The 16,719-nt window shown below is 34.0% G+C and overlaps 1 protein-coding gene across 1 annotated transcript in view; it reads left to right on the top strand.

The window, feature by feature from the left end:
* Positions 1 to 14,563: 14,563 nt before the first annotated feature.
* LOC116159788 overlaps positions 14,564 to 16,719 on the top strand; it is a gene marked incomplete at its 3' end in the record, with an annotated part of 46,187 nt that continues 44,031 nt past the window's right edge. The window contains 2 exon segments of the mRNA XM_031472866.1: positions 14,564 to 14,767; positions 14,816 to 14,910.

The following is a 16,719-nucleotide window of genomic DNA, read 5'->3' as shown; positions in this document are numbered from 1 at the left end:
TGGTGCTTGCAGGCCTTTTTGAAGTGTAGAACCAAAACATGAGGAATATGTTGTTGCTTACATTATTATACGAAGAATCACCAGCAATTAACCTAAAACACAAGTAGCTACCTATACCTACCATCAAAGTAGGTAATCAGGTTTCTAATAATTGTACAGCATGTTAACTATAAGATCTTGGAAGCCACAGTTACGAAGGACCTATTGCATTTGACATTATTACAATCTTGTGCAGCGGAGGAAGTTGCGATTGTAATTTTACTCTCAAACGCCTGCTCTTATATCATAATTATATTACATAGGGTCGCAACGCTTGCAGCTTCCAAAATTTCATTTTGGGTAGGTACGTATCTGAACTGTCGCTATCACCCATTTTGATACGCACAAAACACACGCAAAGATGCTAATTATAATTTATTACATATGACAGGAAATGATTTGTTTTTAATTGTCTAAGATAACTATGATTTTCAGAAAAAATATGTTTATGAGCAAATTATTGAATTCTTTTTTGATGATCGCCTAAAAAATGTTGTGTGCACCTTGGCCAAAAGTGATTTGTTTGGCCTCATCTGAATTGCGGCCTCGGCTGCCGCCTCGGCCACAAACAGCAGCTTCGGCCAAAAAAGATCACTTTTACGGCCTTGGTACACAAATAACTATTTTAGGCTATCATCACAAAAACGTTGATTTTGTGGTCGCTTTTTCGGCTATAAAGTTTAACTTTATTGTACGCTTCTGTCAAACTTTACTTTATTGTACACATCTGTCAAACTGTACCTAATTATTTGAAACTGATGTGTGAGAAACAGTAATCTGTTTGATACAAAGCGTCTATCTGGTCTAGCCCCATCAAGGATTGGGCCATCCACGTGCGTTTTTTTCATTTTCGAACTTGTAGGAATATTTCACACTATTTTGCATAATCACAATGTTCACATTTAAAATTATAGTTTGACGTTTCAATCTTTGCTGCTTGCAGACCTTTTTGAAGTGTTGAACCAAAACATGAGGAAGATGTTATTGCTTACATTATTATACGAAGAATCACCAGCAATTATCCGAGAACACAAGTAGCTGCCTATACCTACCATCAAAGTAGGTAATCAGGTTTCTAATAATTGTACAGCATGTTAACTATAAGGTCTTGGAAGCCACAGTTACGAAAGACCTATTGCATTATTAAAATTTTGTACAACGGAGGAAGTTGCGATTGTACTTTTACTCTCAAACGCCTGCTCTTATATCATATATGACTTAGGGTCGCAACGCTTACAGCTTCCAAAATTTCATTTGGGGTATCTGAACTGTCGCTATCACCCATTTTGATACGCACAAAACACACGCAAAAATGCTAATTATAATTTTTCGTACTTCCGAGACTAAAGTGACAACTTCACTCCTTTATGACAAGTACTGAAGTGTCACTTTTTGTCCCGCCGGGATTAAATTTGGACGAAAATCCCGGAAGGATCAAATTACTAACAAGGCAATTTCAGTAGGTTGTTCCACATTTTGTATGCTGCACTACTTTTTAAACGCATCGTACTGCTGCTCATATAGTTTTTTGGATTTCGGTGGTATCAATTCTTTACCTATTTTGGCTGCTTTTGATTAATATCAAATACACCTTTGTCACCCACCACCAAAATTATGACCAAAGCAATGACAGTTTCCAAATTATTTTTGTTACCATAGCATAGGGTTTGTCGTATCAACGCAACGTTCCCATGGTAACCTGTTAAGCAGCGATTTTTTGAAAGAACGCTTTCTCTAACTCCATACATATTAAGTGTTTCAGTTTCGGAAGTACGAAAAATATCGTATATACCTTGCGACTGAAGTAGTGGTCTTAATCCCTCAGGTAAATTATGGCCCTCCCTTCGGTCGGGCCATAAACTTTACCTTCGGGATTAAAAGTACTACTTCAGTCCCGCGGTATATAATATACTATATTACATATGACAGGAAATGCTTTGTTTTTAATTGTCTAAGATAACTATCATTTTCAGAAAAAATATGTTTATGAGCAAATTTTTGAATTCTTTTATGATGATCGCCTAAAAAATGTTGTGTGCACCTTGGCCAAAAGTGATTTGTTAGGCCTCATCTGAATTGCGGCCTCGGCTACCGCCTCGGCCACAAACAGCAGCTTCGGCCAAAAAAGATCACTTTTACGGCCTTGGTACACAAATAACTATTACGTTATCCATCGATAAAACTCTCTATTTTTTTGCCACATAACCGTCATTTTGACGTTTCAGGTAAGCAAGTAATTTTTTATAAACAGAAATATCCACATTTTCATATATTTGTAGAGTACTTCTCAGCATCGAGTATTGTGACCATAGTGTACAAGCTTTAAGTTTCTTTGCCTAAGAATATTTAAAAATCAGTACTAATAAATTTTATAAATACGAGTAATACAAACCGTTCCAACAAAGTACGCAATTAGAATATCTTCATTTGCCCCTAGCACATTTTTTATATTCCTCCAGTCACAGAACTGTAGGTATCATTTCTCGTACTTTACTTTGGACTTTTTGGGTAATAAACTTGACTCTGGTTCTAATACCAATTGTATAATTTCTTCATTATTCCCGTTTGATTGACTCATTTTAAATGAGCGTTATGCACAAATTATTTACTTGTTCGTATGTTTTGTTACCATATCAACAAATGCTCAACATACTTTGATATTATAATAAATTATTCTTCGATATCAAAAGAAAACGTTACAAGAGTTATTTTTGTAAACTACACGAAAAAATAGCATGATGTACACGTAAGAAAAGTGAATTTCTATGCTCGTGCAAATTTGATCCACTCGTGAGCTGCGCTCACTCGTGAATTCAAACATTTACACTCACTAGAAAACTAACACTTTTCTATTTTATAGAATGTGGCCTGTAGAATCCATAATTTTAAACAGTTCCAAGATTGGGCTACTATTTCAAAAGTTTCAGCCCTTTGAATTTTCTTTCGAAATTGGTTTCTAGTCTATAATTTTTGATTGAAAAATCTCGAAAAAGTACGAATTGTTTTGGATTCTACGCACCAAAATTAATAAGAAAAAGTGTTTTCCCGAGAAATTTTGGTGTAGACGATTTTTGGTAAAAAAAGGAAGGTTAAGTATTCAAATACTATGCGAAGTATTCGAATACTTCTCAAAGTATTCAAATACCTTGCGAAGTATTCGAATACTTTACGAAGTATCCAAATACTTTGCGAAGTACTCGAATACTGAATATTTTTGAAAGTATTTGAGTTACAAAAACAAATACTGCTTCCATAATAGTATTTAATTACAAAGTATTTGAATACTTTAAAGGATTTGAATACTAAAAAGTACCTATTTACAAAATCGAATACTGCCCAGCTCTAAGTGAAATATTACATTCATTTTGATCTACGGATGTACCGTAGTACTAATCTGTATGATGAAGTCCATTACTGTCTCTAGTGTTTTGGGTTGTACCCAATACCGTTTTTGACATTTTTTCCGACTCTGTTTTTTTTTAAATACAAGAAATGCGAAAAGCAGCAGATCCTCGTCGAAGTCCATCTTGTACCGATGCGACAGGTGCTTGCTCTAGCCGCGAGACGAAGCCGCTGAACGTGCGACTGCTGCTCAGCTCAATTTTTGAGTGACAGTAAATTGCGAATGTCCATAATGTTATTCAGTGTGTCATTAAGGATGACTATGCAAAACAATTTCGTATATAATGTATAACTCTCGCCAGGAAAGATTGCCGGTCACAGCACACCTTGTGTCGATTTACAATGTTTGTTTTTATTAAGATACGAGCGACTTCTGGAATAGGATCGTGCTAATGTTGAACAAAAAGTCTTTTCGTTCAACATTGACACGATACTATCTCGGAAGTCGCTAGTACCTTACGAAAAACAGAGATTATAGATCGGGATCAAGTGTTCTGTGACCGGCAATCTTTCCTGGCGAGAGTTATATATAACGTGTTGAAAGCGTCTTTTTTTCTATAACTGTAAAAAAAAGTTGTTCTTTTTTGACGAAGCACCCTTACCACTATGTTCTGTCTCATTAACATCCTTCTACATTTTCCTGCCCTTAAATTCCTACCATATCGCTGCTTCGATCCAGTGCTTTCATAACTTTCCCTTTTCGTGTCCTTTCATACCCCCTCCAGTCGTTTCTCGTTTCTACTACTTTGTCCTTTTCTCTGTTTTCTCCCATGTTGTCTGTTGTTCATCATACAAAAAATACTGAGCAAGTGTAAGTTTTTCTATTCACGAGTCATGGTCCTCCAAAGCTTTTCGTCTACCAGTAAACAAATAACAAGGGTGTTACTTGTCAACTATTCAGTAGGTAGGTACACAATTCCATTCCTTATGTAAAAGATCACCAGTGTGTTTAAGCTAGAGCTAAACCTACTAACTACTCACTCCGTTTAATAAATTCTGGATTATGTTGACTATAACATCCTATTGTTGTACCTACGGCTAATAATTACACACATACCTACTTAACAACTGTGTTTACAATAAACGCATAAATGTGTGGTGTGTATTACACAATGTAGTAAGGTCAGTTATGCAAATACCTATACTTGCATATAAATAAATGCACATTCTTGGACATTACCCATCGTTTTTCTTGCACAACAGTCTCAACTTCCACAATTTTTAAACGTTGTCAGGGAATGAGTACAAGGGCAGATGGCGTTTCTTGGTGTTCTATTATTTGTAGCTACTATTTCACATCGTCGTTGTTCATAACCGACTTGTATCACTTAATTATGATACTTAATAAACACCTGCAAGACACTTCTTATTACCCATTTCCATTCTGTGTCTAATAAATAAGCAGAGATGCATGTAAGAGCGTTAATTACCACACAAGTAACAATACTCGAAGGTCGGTCTTCTAAACAAACGCAATTAATCTCGTGTGACCTCTAATGAGAGTAAATTCATAGGGTAAATAAGATTGACACTCAGTGCCAGAAATTGGCATTTAAATTCGTCGTGATTAAGCTCTCATTAGGTACTTGTAGATAGAGGCAATTTGAACCAGTAGAATTCTTTGTATTCTCAGAATCAATTTTATTGATAGCCTGTCGACGATTGACCATCGATTTTAAATGTATAATGAAACTGAAAGATCTTGCAATCGCCAATGTCAAGTTTCCCAATTTAACCCCAAGAGTGGTTGTCACGATTTAATTGTTACGTGAATCGACCTATAAACTTGAATTAAAAATAAAAGTACCTACCTACTTATTTGTAATGTAGATGGTTTGCAATCGTATCGTTAACTACTGCAACATCTCTGAGGGAAGATTCCTGGTTATCACGGCTAAAATCTACATCAATTCCTTTAGTAATTTAACGAAACTTTGCATTATGTTATTTTTTGTCTCTTTAAAATTCATATAACTAAAATTCACATTGTCACTATTTGCGGTCAAGCACAAATTAATCGATACTTGCCTATCTAACTTCATTTTTACTTGCATTCTTCGTTTTAGGGGTTTATTTTGTTTTAACGTCATTTCATTGTGAATTAGTGTACTACTACCTTAGTCTATTTCCCAGTTTAACGAATTGTAGCGAATATTCTAGAAATCCCGATAGACGCCATAATCGGCGATAAGTGGATGCATTATTTTCGGGAAATATGACGTAGGTATTTGTTCGAGAAACATTCTAGAATATTCGAGAACGATCAATCGGAAGCGTTCGTATTTTCCGTAAGGTGCCCGTTTGCTGCAATAGCATAACATATGAGTAAATGGGGGTTTGAGGCGAAACAATCATGTAAAGGAAATATTTAAACCACATTCATTCGCAAAAACATACTTCGCACTGATAGGAAACATCCAACTTTATTTATAAATGAAATAAACTCACTGTATGATGAATGACAGGTCAGGTCAGGTGCTAAAAGAAAATTAATTGTAGGTATGTGTATTACACCCTGTACAATAAAAATAAATCGAACTGTAATACGTTAGTATGTTAAGAATTTTCAGGTGCGAATCTAAAACTAAAACTAAAAGACTGACGCAGATTTTGGATTTTGAACGCTGTTTTACGAATTTGGCTGGTGAAACGAATTTTTAGACCCAATATTAAAACAGCCGATCAAAATAACAAAGCTTCTCAAAATAAAAAAACGAAGGTTTTCGGTATATATAGCTATTTGTACAACTAGAGAAGAAAGTGGAGTTTTTCAACTCGAGTTCAAAGACCGAGAGTTGAAAAACACTTTCTTCTCAAGTTTTACACATTATTTTTTCTGACACTACAATCAACATTGAAAAATTATCGTATGCAAATAATGAAGTTTGACACATAGCAATCTAGGTACGAATATGTTTCAATTCTAAATGTCATTATTAACATTAACGCAGCAATTGTTTTTCACTTTCCTCACTAGAGAGGAAAATCACATTTCATTCACTCTTTTTGGAGACGAAAGTAGTTGCTTCTAAAGTAGTTTCAGAAATAGTTATTTGTACAACTAGAGTCGTTTCTGAAACTCCTAGTGAAACTGCTAATTGTCGGTTCTTTACTCTTGGATTCAAACACTTGGTTTTTTCAACTTCTGAACTCTGAAGTGACACGTCAACAGAGGGATCGTCGGCCATGTTTCAATAAGTTTGACTGCAACGACACAAACTGACAGATAATAAAATTAATAATGTTGCAATTGCTTTGTAAATTACCACATAAGTTACTATGGCATATGTGATTAAAAAACAGCATAATAAAAAATTGCATCAAAATTCAAAACAGTCTAGTGCGGGAATATAAAAATGACCCCTCATAGGGTGAGGTCACCTCCCTAAATATCCAGCAAAAATGTTGGACTCAAATAAGAGGATAGCAGTTCTTCCAATAAAAATGAAAATTACTTAATTAAACAAAAAGTTTCCTGTATAATTTAGCAATTAATTTGTTTATAATCGTTCTTGCTCCACTTTTGCCCGTAGATTATGATTACCTCAATTACCTTTTTCAGATGTAGTTTTCGTTTAATTTAAATGCACTTAAGCAAACTATTATGTAATTATTAGATCGATTCTAATTTTTCATTGTACTTGCGATAAACACCTAACTATAGTGTAAAAGTTTACGGGCTGACCATAATTTTGTCAATAAATTGTGCAATCATTTAAAAATAATTGGAAATGTCACGGTTTTTCACGCTGTTTATAAAAATATTAAATGAAGACAACTGCATACCTCTCATTTTTCTACGACTACAACTATGAATGATTTAAAATTTAGTAGGTCATTATAACCATCAACAATCGCTGCTTTATTATAATAAATTTAATCTACGATTCTACCGTTACAAAACAATTTAGTCTTGAAGGTCCACCTTTTTTTATTTAATAATTAAATAAATAGTAAATAATTCTTTGATTGTTATAATGATGTAATTATTTACAAATTTGATGCAAATATAAAGAGAGAGCAACATGATGTTAATTTTTGTGGAAGCGACGCGAAATTTATTATATTCTTTAAATCTAGTTTTTAAATTTAAATTTTAGATATTCCCTTTGGAACCAAACTATGGATTTCCGAAGTACTTGCTAAACAAAGGCTAGATCTTCTTTTAAATTCAAAACTACGTCCCCGGTCCACTAATAAACTATATTTCTTGCATCCTAATTTCAGTGCAGAAACAATATTTGCATCACTTTATTGCATATATGCCAACAGAAACGAATGATTTACGACACACTTTTTTTCTGACTTGCAGCCATAGTTTAGTATTCATATCTTTTACGGTTAGGTAATATACGAATACGAACAGTTTAACATTTATCGACACCCATCAATTGCATTTTCAGTAAATAACTAAATTGCCTGCAGGATCAATTTAAACTTAATTCATTATTTACATTAGAGCGTGAACAACAAACATTCAATGCAAAACAATGGAGTAAATAGTTTAAAAAAACAAGCTGCACGAAATTGGATTTTATTATAAAAAGTTCTCTAATCTGGTATCTTTGATTTAGAAAGTGGTATAGTTGAGTTAATTGTCATTGATTAAGAAACAAACTTTTGTTGCATTTAAATAAAATAACCTATTTTACCATCGTTTAAACTAATATCGTGATATTTATTGACAGAAAAGGTTTTCTTACTTACACAAATAAATAATATTCTCCTTCGATTTCCAACTGGAAATTGTGTCAATTTTTATTTAGATTCGATTTTTATTAGTTTTAGTAACGCATTTTTCCATGGCATTTTAGAGGAGAGTTTTTATTATGTAATTACTAAATAAATAAAAACAGTTTTGTTAATAAATAAATGTCTCCTCCCTTTATACCTTGAGGCGAAAAGTTCAACAAAGCCTAATTGAAGTACCCATGATAATGGGTTTCCTTATACAGGAATTTGAAAGAAGGCATGATCTAAATGTAGGTATGAATTTTACGCATTGCCAGGCAATTAACTTTTTCAAGTATCCGTAAGGAAGCTGAATGGCAATTAACAATATAAAGTAGTAATCGCGGTCAGAAATGGAATTGTATTTCAGATGTAAATAGAATAGGATCATACATACTGCTTTACGTATGTATATTCGGAATGAGGCAAATGAAATAGTCATTGTAATAAAATAAAAATTTACTGCAGCAGTATCCTAAGCAGGATTGGCACCTGCATCCTGTTAAACGACCCCATTTCTACTCACGCCTTCCCTTCCTTTTCGACCGCTAAGCGTCACATAAGGACTTTAGCCCTGGGTGAATTGCAGCGGTCGTGGAACTTGTCCGCTCAAGGACGCAATACCTACGCCTTCATCCATAACATCCAGAAATTGTTACACCAAAGTTCCTGTTAGAAGATTTTTAAGTTTTTTTGTTGCTTTATTTATTTTGCCTTTGTGCCTTTGTGAAGAACAAGTTACATTTTACTTGTTTTTCAATTATTTAAGATATTTTGCTTTTTTATGTATAACAATTTTATTTAAATCGGCTTGGAATCGGGCCCCCCCTGTGGAATCGGGGATAGAATTAATCCACGGTAATCTCTGCTTGTCGTAAAAGGCGACTAAAAGAGACCCTCTTCCGGGACTCTCACCTAAACATCCCCCTTGCTTCAAAATTACCTTTTGTAACTTACCCTTCCGAACAGTGCAGTCCTATCACCAAAGGCCCAAAGTGAACCGTACCGATTGGTGAATGGCAGTGCGTTAGTCTGTCATTAACGGTGTCCGAATACCGACTTGTAACGGGGGTGTTGTTCCTGCCACAAAGGAACATAAAATCCATTTTTGAAAGTGCAAAAAAATAAAACAGGCTTCATTTGAAAAAAGTAACTTTTTAAGGTTTGAAGATATTAATTTTAAAACACCCTGTAGAAGGGCGGTGAAAATTTAATTTATTCGCATGTAGCATCACGTCAGTATTGTTGATTTTGGAAGACTTTTTTTAAGTTCGAGTCAACGGAGCTATAGGTACAGGGCGGTAAAGAAAATCAGTCAAACTTCAAAGATTTTGAAAAATGCATAACTTGAAAACCTTTGACGCTAGGTATAGGGAAATGTATCAAACGACGTAGATTTTTATGTAGATGTCGAAAATGAAATAATATATAGGATGTTCTATTTAAAATAAGAAAGTTGCTATCCACATCCGGTGTAACCGATAGCAAACGATCATGATAATATTTTCTTTAGATAGATCATGAAAAACGATATTGGTGTGCAAATTTTTCAGATTTAAATTATTAATGGAAGTCTAAAAACTTAGGTAACGGTTTGTGTGAAACAGCCTATATACAGGGTGCCCATTGCCCATTATGTATGGAATATAATATATATCTCGGTAAATATCGACTGTATACCTATACATTTTTTCTATATGAAAGTTGTTTAAGATTTTATTTTCCATAATAAGGCAGCATTCCATTGTTTTTATTTCAGAAAACAAATGAATAACGAAAAACAATTGAATTTTTTTAAATAGCAATGCACAATTTCATTAGGCTCATATGATAGAGATATTTTTTCTCTTTGAAATGACGTAACACGTTAGCACCCGTGTAGAAGAAATTTCAAGCTTTTTGGGTTAGGTTATGTCCTTGAATAAGGGTACTGACATGTTATATCATCGAAAAGAAAAAAAATCTCTATCAAATGAGCATAATGAAAGATGCACTGCCATTTAAAAATTCAATTGTTTTCCGTTACTCATTTGTTTTCTGAAATAAAAACAACTGCACGATGCCTTATTTTGGGAAATAAAATGTTAAACAACTTTTATATAGAACAAATTTGTATACAGTCGGTATTTACCGAGATATATACTCTATTCCATACATAATGGACACCCTGTATAATGTAAGTGTGTATAAGCAAAGAGTATATAACGTACTCTTTGGTATAAGAATAAAAATTGCAACTACACTCTAGAGTAGAATATATAAAGACAAAATCGTTTGAGGTGAGCCAATTCGAGTCAAATTGCTAAAGGAAACATTTGAATTTCAACGCAAATTTACTCGGTCTAAATACAAACCTCGAGTGTAATTCGGCAGAACAATTTAACGAACAAGAAATTCACCAAACCAATCCATTATTAACAAATCTCAAACTATAGTCATATGAGAAATGAATAACGCGATAATTGATTAGAAAATAAATAAATTAAATAACCACTGGTGCATTTGCTACTTAAAAGTTATACGTAACTTTTGCTGCTGTCAAGGTGCGGTTTTTTTATACACAATTGTCAACGATAATAAAAATAAATTAACACCATTTTAAATATTAATAATAAACGGATCCTAAAGGAAGATCCGTTACATCTATACGCTTCTATTCTTACTGGACCTATTTTTGCATAAATTTTGATGTTAACACTCCCTTCGAACTTGAAATTTAATAAGAAAATAATCGATTTCCTCCACAAAGCGTTTATAGAAATTCCAAATGGCTTCGTTAATCTCGGTTTATTTGCATGTAATGGTTTAATTACACATAAAAGCGAATACTTATAGCAATTAATGTAGCCATTACGAATGAAAAATTAGATACGGTCTGATTGTCAACACTGCTGAGGACGAGCACCTGTCTTACATGCAACAATCAAAATTTCGAAATGGGCGCCTTTCAAGGGCACTGGCAAATAACAGTAGGTAATGGACAATCCATCCACGATTTTTAAATTGTTACAAAACGATCTCTGAAAGGTCATTACAACAAAGCGGCGTTTCACAAAACGCTAGGATTAGTTTACTTTCATTAATTAAACGAGATTTTTTTGGCAAACCGATCAAATTAATTTAAACTGGGCATTATATATTCACTAATGCTGTCCACCTACATACCTACAATATTTATATAAATATTTATAATTATGGCGATGGAACTAACTGAATGAAAGCCATTAAATTGAAAGACCGCTACCGATTAATTGATACGTGTATAGTAAATGTCAATATTATGTACTTAGGTATTTTAATATGAGATATAAAAATTTGATACGCTGACATATTTTCAACGCAAGGGTGTCAAGTTTTATTTTTTAAGAGATCCACATTTTTCGAATACTTAATGTGTTGCAAAAAAAGAACTGTGTTTAAATATCAAATTGGAAACCAAAGGGGATGACATACTTCGTGGAAAAGAGGACCACTCAACAAGATGGTGCACCAGCCCATACTTCCAAAAGTACGATAACGTATTTGCAAGTTACAGGTAGCCTCTTAACCCCGTTGATTACAATATTGGGAGTAGGTACATCAGAAGTCATGGTAAACGAAAACTCTTCTACATTGGCATTCACACAAAAATTCTGTGATCTGAGGGTTTACACTGCCTTTTTTTTGCCCCGAAAAAAATTGTCTCAGATCGACCGGGAAAAAACAGTTTCTTATGGAATGTGGCCTGTAGAATCCATAATTTCAAACATTTCCTAGATTGAGCTACTAGTTCAAAAGTTACAGCCTTTTGAATTTTCTTTCGAAATTGGTTTCTAGTCTATAACTTTTGATTGAGAAGTCTGATCGAGAAAGTTCGAATTGTTTTGGATTCTACGCACCAAAATTAATACGAAAAAGTGTTTTCCCGAGAAATTTTGGTGTAGTCGATTTTTGGTAAAAAAAAGGAAGGTTATACACTACCTTTTTTTTGCCCCGAAGAAAAAATTGTCTCAGATCGACCCGGAAAAAAATTTTCTTATAGAATGTGGCCTGTAGAATCCATAATTTCAAACATTTCCAAGGTTGGGCTACTAGTTCAAAAGTTACAGCCTATTGAATTTTCTTTCGAAATTGGTTTCTAGTCTATAACTTTTGATTGAGCTGTCTAATCGAAAAAGTACGAATTGTTTTGGATTCTACGCACCAAAATGAATACGAAAAAGTGTTTTCCCGAGAAATTTTGGTGTAGTCGATTTTTGGTAAAAGAGGAAGGTTGTACACTGCCTTTTTTTTCGAAAAAAAATTGTCTCAGATCAACCGGGAAAAAAAAACATTTTCCTATAGAATGTGGCCTGTAGAATCCATAATTTCAAACAGTTCCAAGATTGGGCTACTAGTTCAAAAGTTACAGCCCTTTGAATTTTCTTTCGAAATTGGTTTCTAGTCTATAACTTTTGATTGAGAAGTCTGATCGAAAAAGTACGAATTGTTTTGGATTCTACGCACCAAAATTAATAAGAAAAAGTGTTTTCCCGAGAAATTTTGGTGTAGTCCATTTTTGGTAAAAAAGGAAGGTTTATACACTGCCTTTTTTAGATTTCCATTTCCTCAAGAAAAGAAAACTGGAAAGATCATTCGTAATAACATCTTCAACGCAACAGATAAAACAAAAGGAAATTTACATTACGTATGTTTCCAGGCAGCAGTATAGACATTCATTACCTAATCCATCAATCCGTTTGGGATCGAAATGTCTATTGAGACAACCGTATGAAAGACAGTAATTAATAATTGTATAGATATTTTATGATTTGAGATGTGTGCATACGGTACGTGCAATTTGCGTCTTGCATAATATGATTCGGTCTGAAAAACATTTGTGTTAACAGGTGGATATTTATATATTATCAGTCAATCTATAAATAATAATAAAGCATAATTACTATTGCATATCTTTGACATGAAGCATTCTATTTTATACGACTTTACCTTAAAAAAACACCTTCTTTTAACATTCTTTTTTGCAGAGCAGATACTTAAATATGCTTGTAAGTCCTCTAAGGGCCGTAGCATTCTGAAGGTCCTTGTTTTAACGAGTAATTATTGCGTTCACTTCACAATGGCGTATTTAATGACTACTTCACAATTCCCTTTCGTTTCGTATACCTGCTTAGACTCGACGATGTATTCTCTTGGGATTCATCTTGAGATTAACAAAACCGTACCATTTTATAGTTTCATAGCGTTGTTAATGTTCATAATAAATGAGATCTGCGCGATTTCTGGATGAGTAATACAGATCTATGAAACTCATTGCGAAGAAGACAGAATGCAATTGGCCATAAGATATGGAAGATTCGTTATTTCCTAATTAATCATGTGTGAAATGACTTTTCTACAATTAATCAGCTGCCAAATTCTTCACAGAACAGTGTCTATATTATGATTATCCTTTGTTTTGATTAGCGTAATCTTGCCTCAAGATAGATAACTCGCCCCTGGTTTCGGCGTTTCGAGCCTACAGTCGAAAGTTGAAATCAATTAAGGAATTTTACGGTTACAAATAAATTCGTGTAAATAAACAATTTGTTCAATGAGAGACTGCCAAAATGCTGCCAACTGTTGTGTCGTCTTAGATAAAGCAGATTATGTAGATAAGGTCTTGGACTTCATTGGCAAACCATGGTTTCGACCAGTGGTAAGTTTCTGGAATCCAAAATCACCAGTTGTTTAACCACACCTTGACCCGTTTCTTAAATTTTACCCCTATCTTTACCATCAAAAATTCACACCAGTTAACTAACCACATTCACAAATTAAGCTCTCCCAGAATCCTACTCTTTAACTTCATTTGATGTATCCAATTTATTCTCCTACATCCCTCCTGATGAGTGCAAAATTAGTCTCCAATTTATTATAATTATTCCAGCCTTTCAGACTCCGAGGTGGAGAGTGTTCTTGCCCGGAGCTTCTCTGCAACCGTGTGGATAAAGCGTCTCTTGTCACATGTATGCTTCGTTGTCGGGAGAGAGCTTTTTAGAGCAAAACATTTTGTACTTGATTTACTTGGTTTCGCCTATCTCAAAGACAAAAATTCATAAAATAAATATACAAAAACATCTTCTGGTATTAGTCAAAATCTTCACCCCTACTAATCGATCATAAGTTTGTCCAAGCATTAAACCTTGCCTGACAGTATAAATTTTGCTTGAATTATTACTATGTTAATAACTAGCTTTTACGATCAATTACTTTGAAATGCACAAAAGTTTACAAAGAAGCAATAAAAAAATAACTCAATTAAAATTAATTAACGACAAAACAATATTTACAAGCAAGGTTAACTAACCATTAAAAAACCTCACAATAGATTTTTTTAACATTCTATTTTTACTTTTCATGTTACCTACATTATTATGTGATTTAATTTTAGATTAAATGCTAAACGTGCGTGCTGTTTTGTTGGCGTGTTGTACTCTTGTTTTGCAAAGTATTTTGCAACTTGGTACAATCTTTCGTGCGGTGTTACAATTGTGCATATACATTCACAATGATGGACTGTATACATTTTTGTATTATACATTTTGTAAACGAGTATTTTTATTTACATATTATGGTACGCATTTAATAATAATAATAACAGTCTTTATTTGTTTTGTTTTAGCTAGCCACGAAAAATACACTGCTAAGGGCGAGATTCGTGAGTAGAAGGTCTACCCCTGCTCTTCCATCTAACTCGTAATGATTCCAGCACCGTTAGTAAGTAAAACAAAACTATTAACAATAGATATATAAGAAACAAAATTGAATAATGCTCTTATTATTATTGCCGTAACGACTTCGAAAAAATGCGAGTTCTAAGTCTTTTGAAAGTGTACTTACTGATGTCCATATCTAATGTATTAAACCATTGCGTTAAATTATAAGCGAATTCTAGAGAATAGGGGTAAGATAGATGTAGAGTTAATGCGTTAATAATCACGTGAAGAAAAATGTTGACAATTTAGAAGACAGAATATGTCTTAATGGTTAAATACAATTATTTCAACATGTATCAAAATGTGCTAATTTTCGGTCTTTCAAGTATCGCCAAAAATACGATTCGCTTGGTAACGCACGGTTTGGATGCGCGAAACAAACTAGTGCAGGTTCCGCGTCTAAGCTGCCCGTATAAATACTTTCGAGCGCGAATGCACTTGTATTTATACCCTCTATCTTAGTGTGGTGTCTATATATTTTGTGGAAAAAGTGCTAAATATTGTTCCAAGAATGCTTTTCCATACACATCAACAATTGATCAACGGGTAGAAGCAAATTTTCAACACCAATCGAGCAGCTTAGAAGAGGTATTGTGGTCGACCTACTTACTTCCCATCCCACGTTACATCGTTTGCGCGTATGACTTTGGGGGTACATTATAATTGAGTTTATCATTAGAATATCAATTTAAATTGTGTATTGATTTAACATACATTTTGCAGTTAACCTATAACGTTAGCATCAAATAAAGCATTTTACAGAATTTATTGATTTAAAGGTGTAGTTCAGGTAACGTATCGATTTTGATCTTGATGGGATATTTAAAATTGGCGCTTTATCTGAGGACCAATTTTTTTGTCATAAATCTACCCAAACTACGTTTTGGATATACGAATAATTTTAATTATTTAATTAATTTAATTAAAGATTGGAGGCAAGCCAAAACTCTACTCCAAGAACCTGCTGAAACTCAGTAGGAATGATTTCTACCTATTGATAGGTGTACTAACGGGGCACTGTCGAATCAAATGACACCTGCACAAAATGGGCCCCTTTGGTTTTAAAGGAAACTAGATCCTATACATCTTCGGATTTTTTTAATACCCTTCCTTAATCTTTTGTTGATAGAACAACATGCCCTGTTCTTCTAATAAAACACCCTCTTGCGAGCCCTCGTGATATGTTTGTTGTTTGACGAGAACAACCCCCTTCGATTCTAAAGCAAGTAACACCAGATAGAAGATTTAAACCACTCGGGCCAGAATATTATTTTCACGTGCGTCTTGAATCTCTGCCATTCTGCAGATTCGGAAAAAGTCTAGGTCAATCGTCCACTTGACTACACACGGTCTAATTATTCTACAAACACTTTAAAGAGACCTTTGCCGAATTTAATTAACAACTTCGCGAAAAAGGATGTCTCGGCGTGGCGTAAATAGGTGGGTAGGTAGGTGTAAAGTAGCGGCATAAATTGCAAGTAAACGAATTAAATCACTTGAAAAGTACTTCCAAATGAATTGAAAGGTTGACCCAGTTTTTATAGAGAATTAACACCGAAGTTCGTTTGGTCATTAAGATTTTGACATTCAATGTGAGCAATTTCGTAAGTGCTCGTCCATGTGTAAGTGCTTGATTGTATTCCTGAGTTGAACCTTCGTACATACAACACGATTCAATTAAGGTCTCTTTGTGTACGCCACATTTTAGAATTAGAATTGCTTAGGTTCCTTGAAAGATTCTGAGGATTTGTGAGTAGAAAAAAGCAAGCTGTTGCTCTTCGTATTAAATTTTTCATGCAAAGAAGCAACG

The sequence above is a fragment of the Photinus pyralis genome, unplaced genomic scaffold, assembly GCF_008802855.1.
Source record: "Photinus pyralis isolate 1611_PpyrPB1 unplaced genomic scaffold, Ppyr1.3 Ppyr1.4_LG1, whole genome shotgun sequence".
Lineage (NCBI taxonomy): Eukaryota > Metazoa > Arthropoda > Insecta > Coleoptera > Lampyridae > Photinus > Photinus pyralis.
Note: the sequence above shows the minus strand (reverse complement) of the source record. Positions and strands in the feature narration are given on the sequence as shown.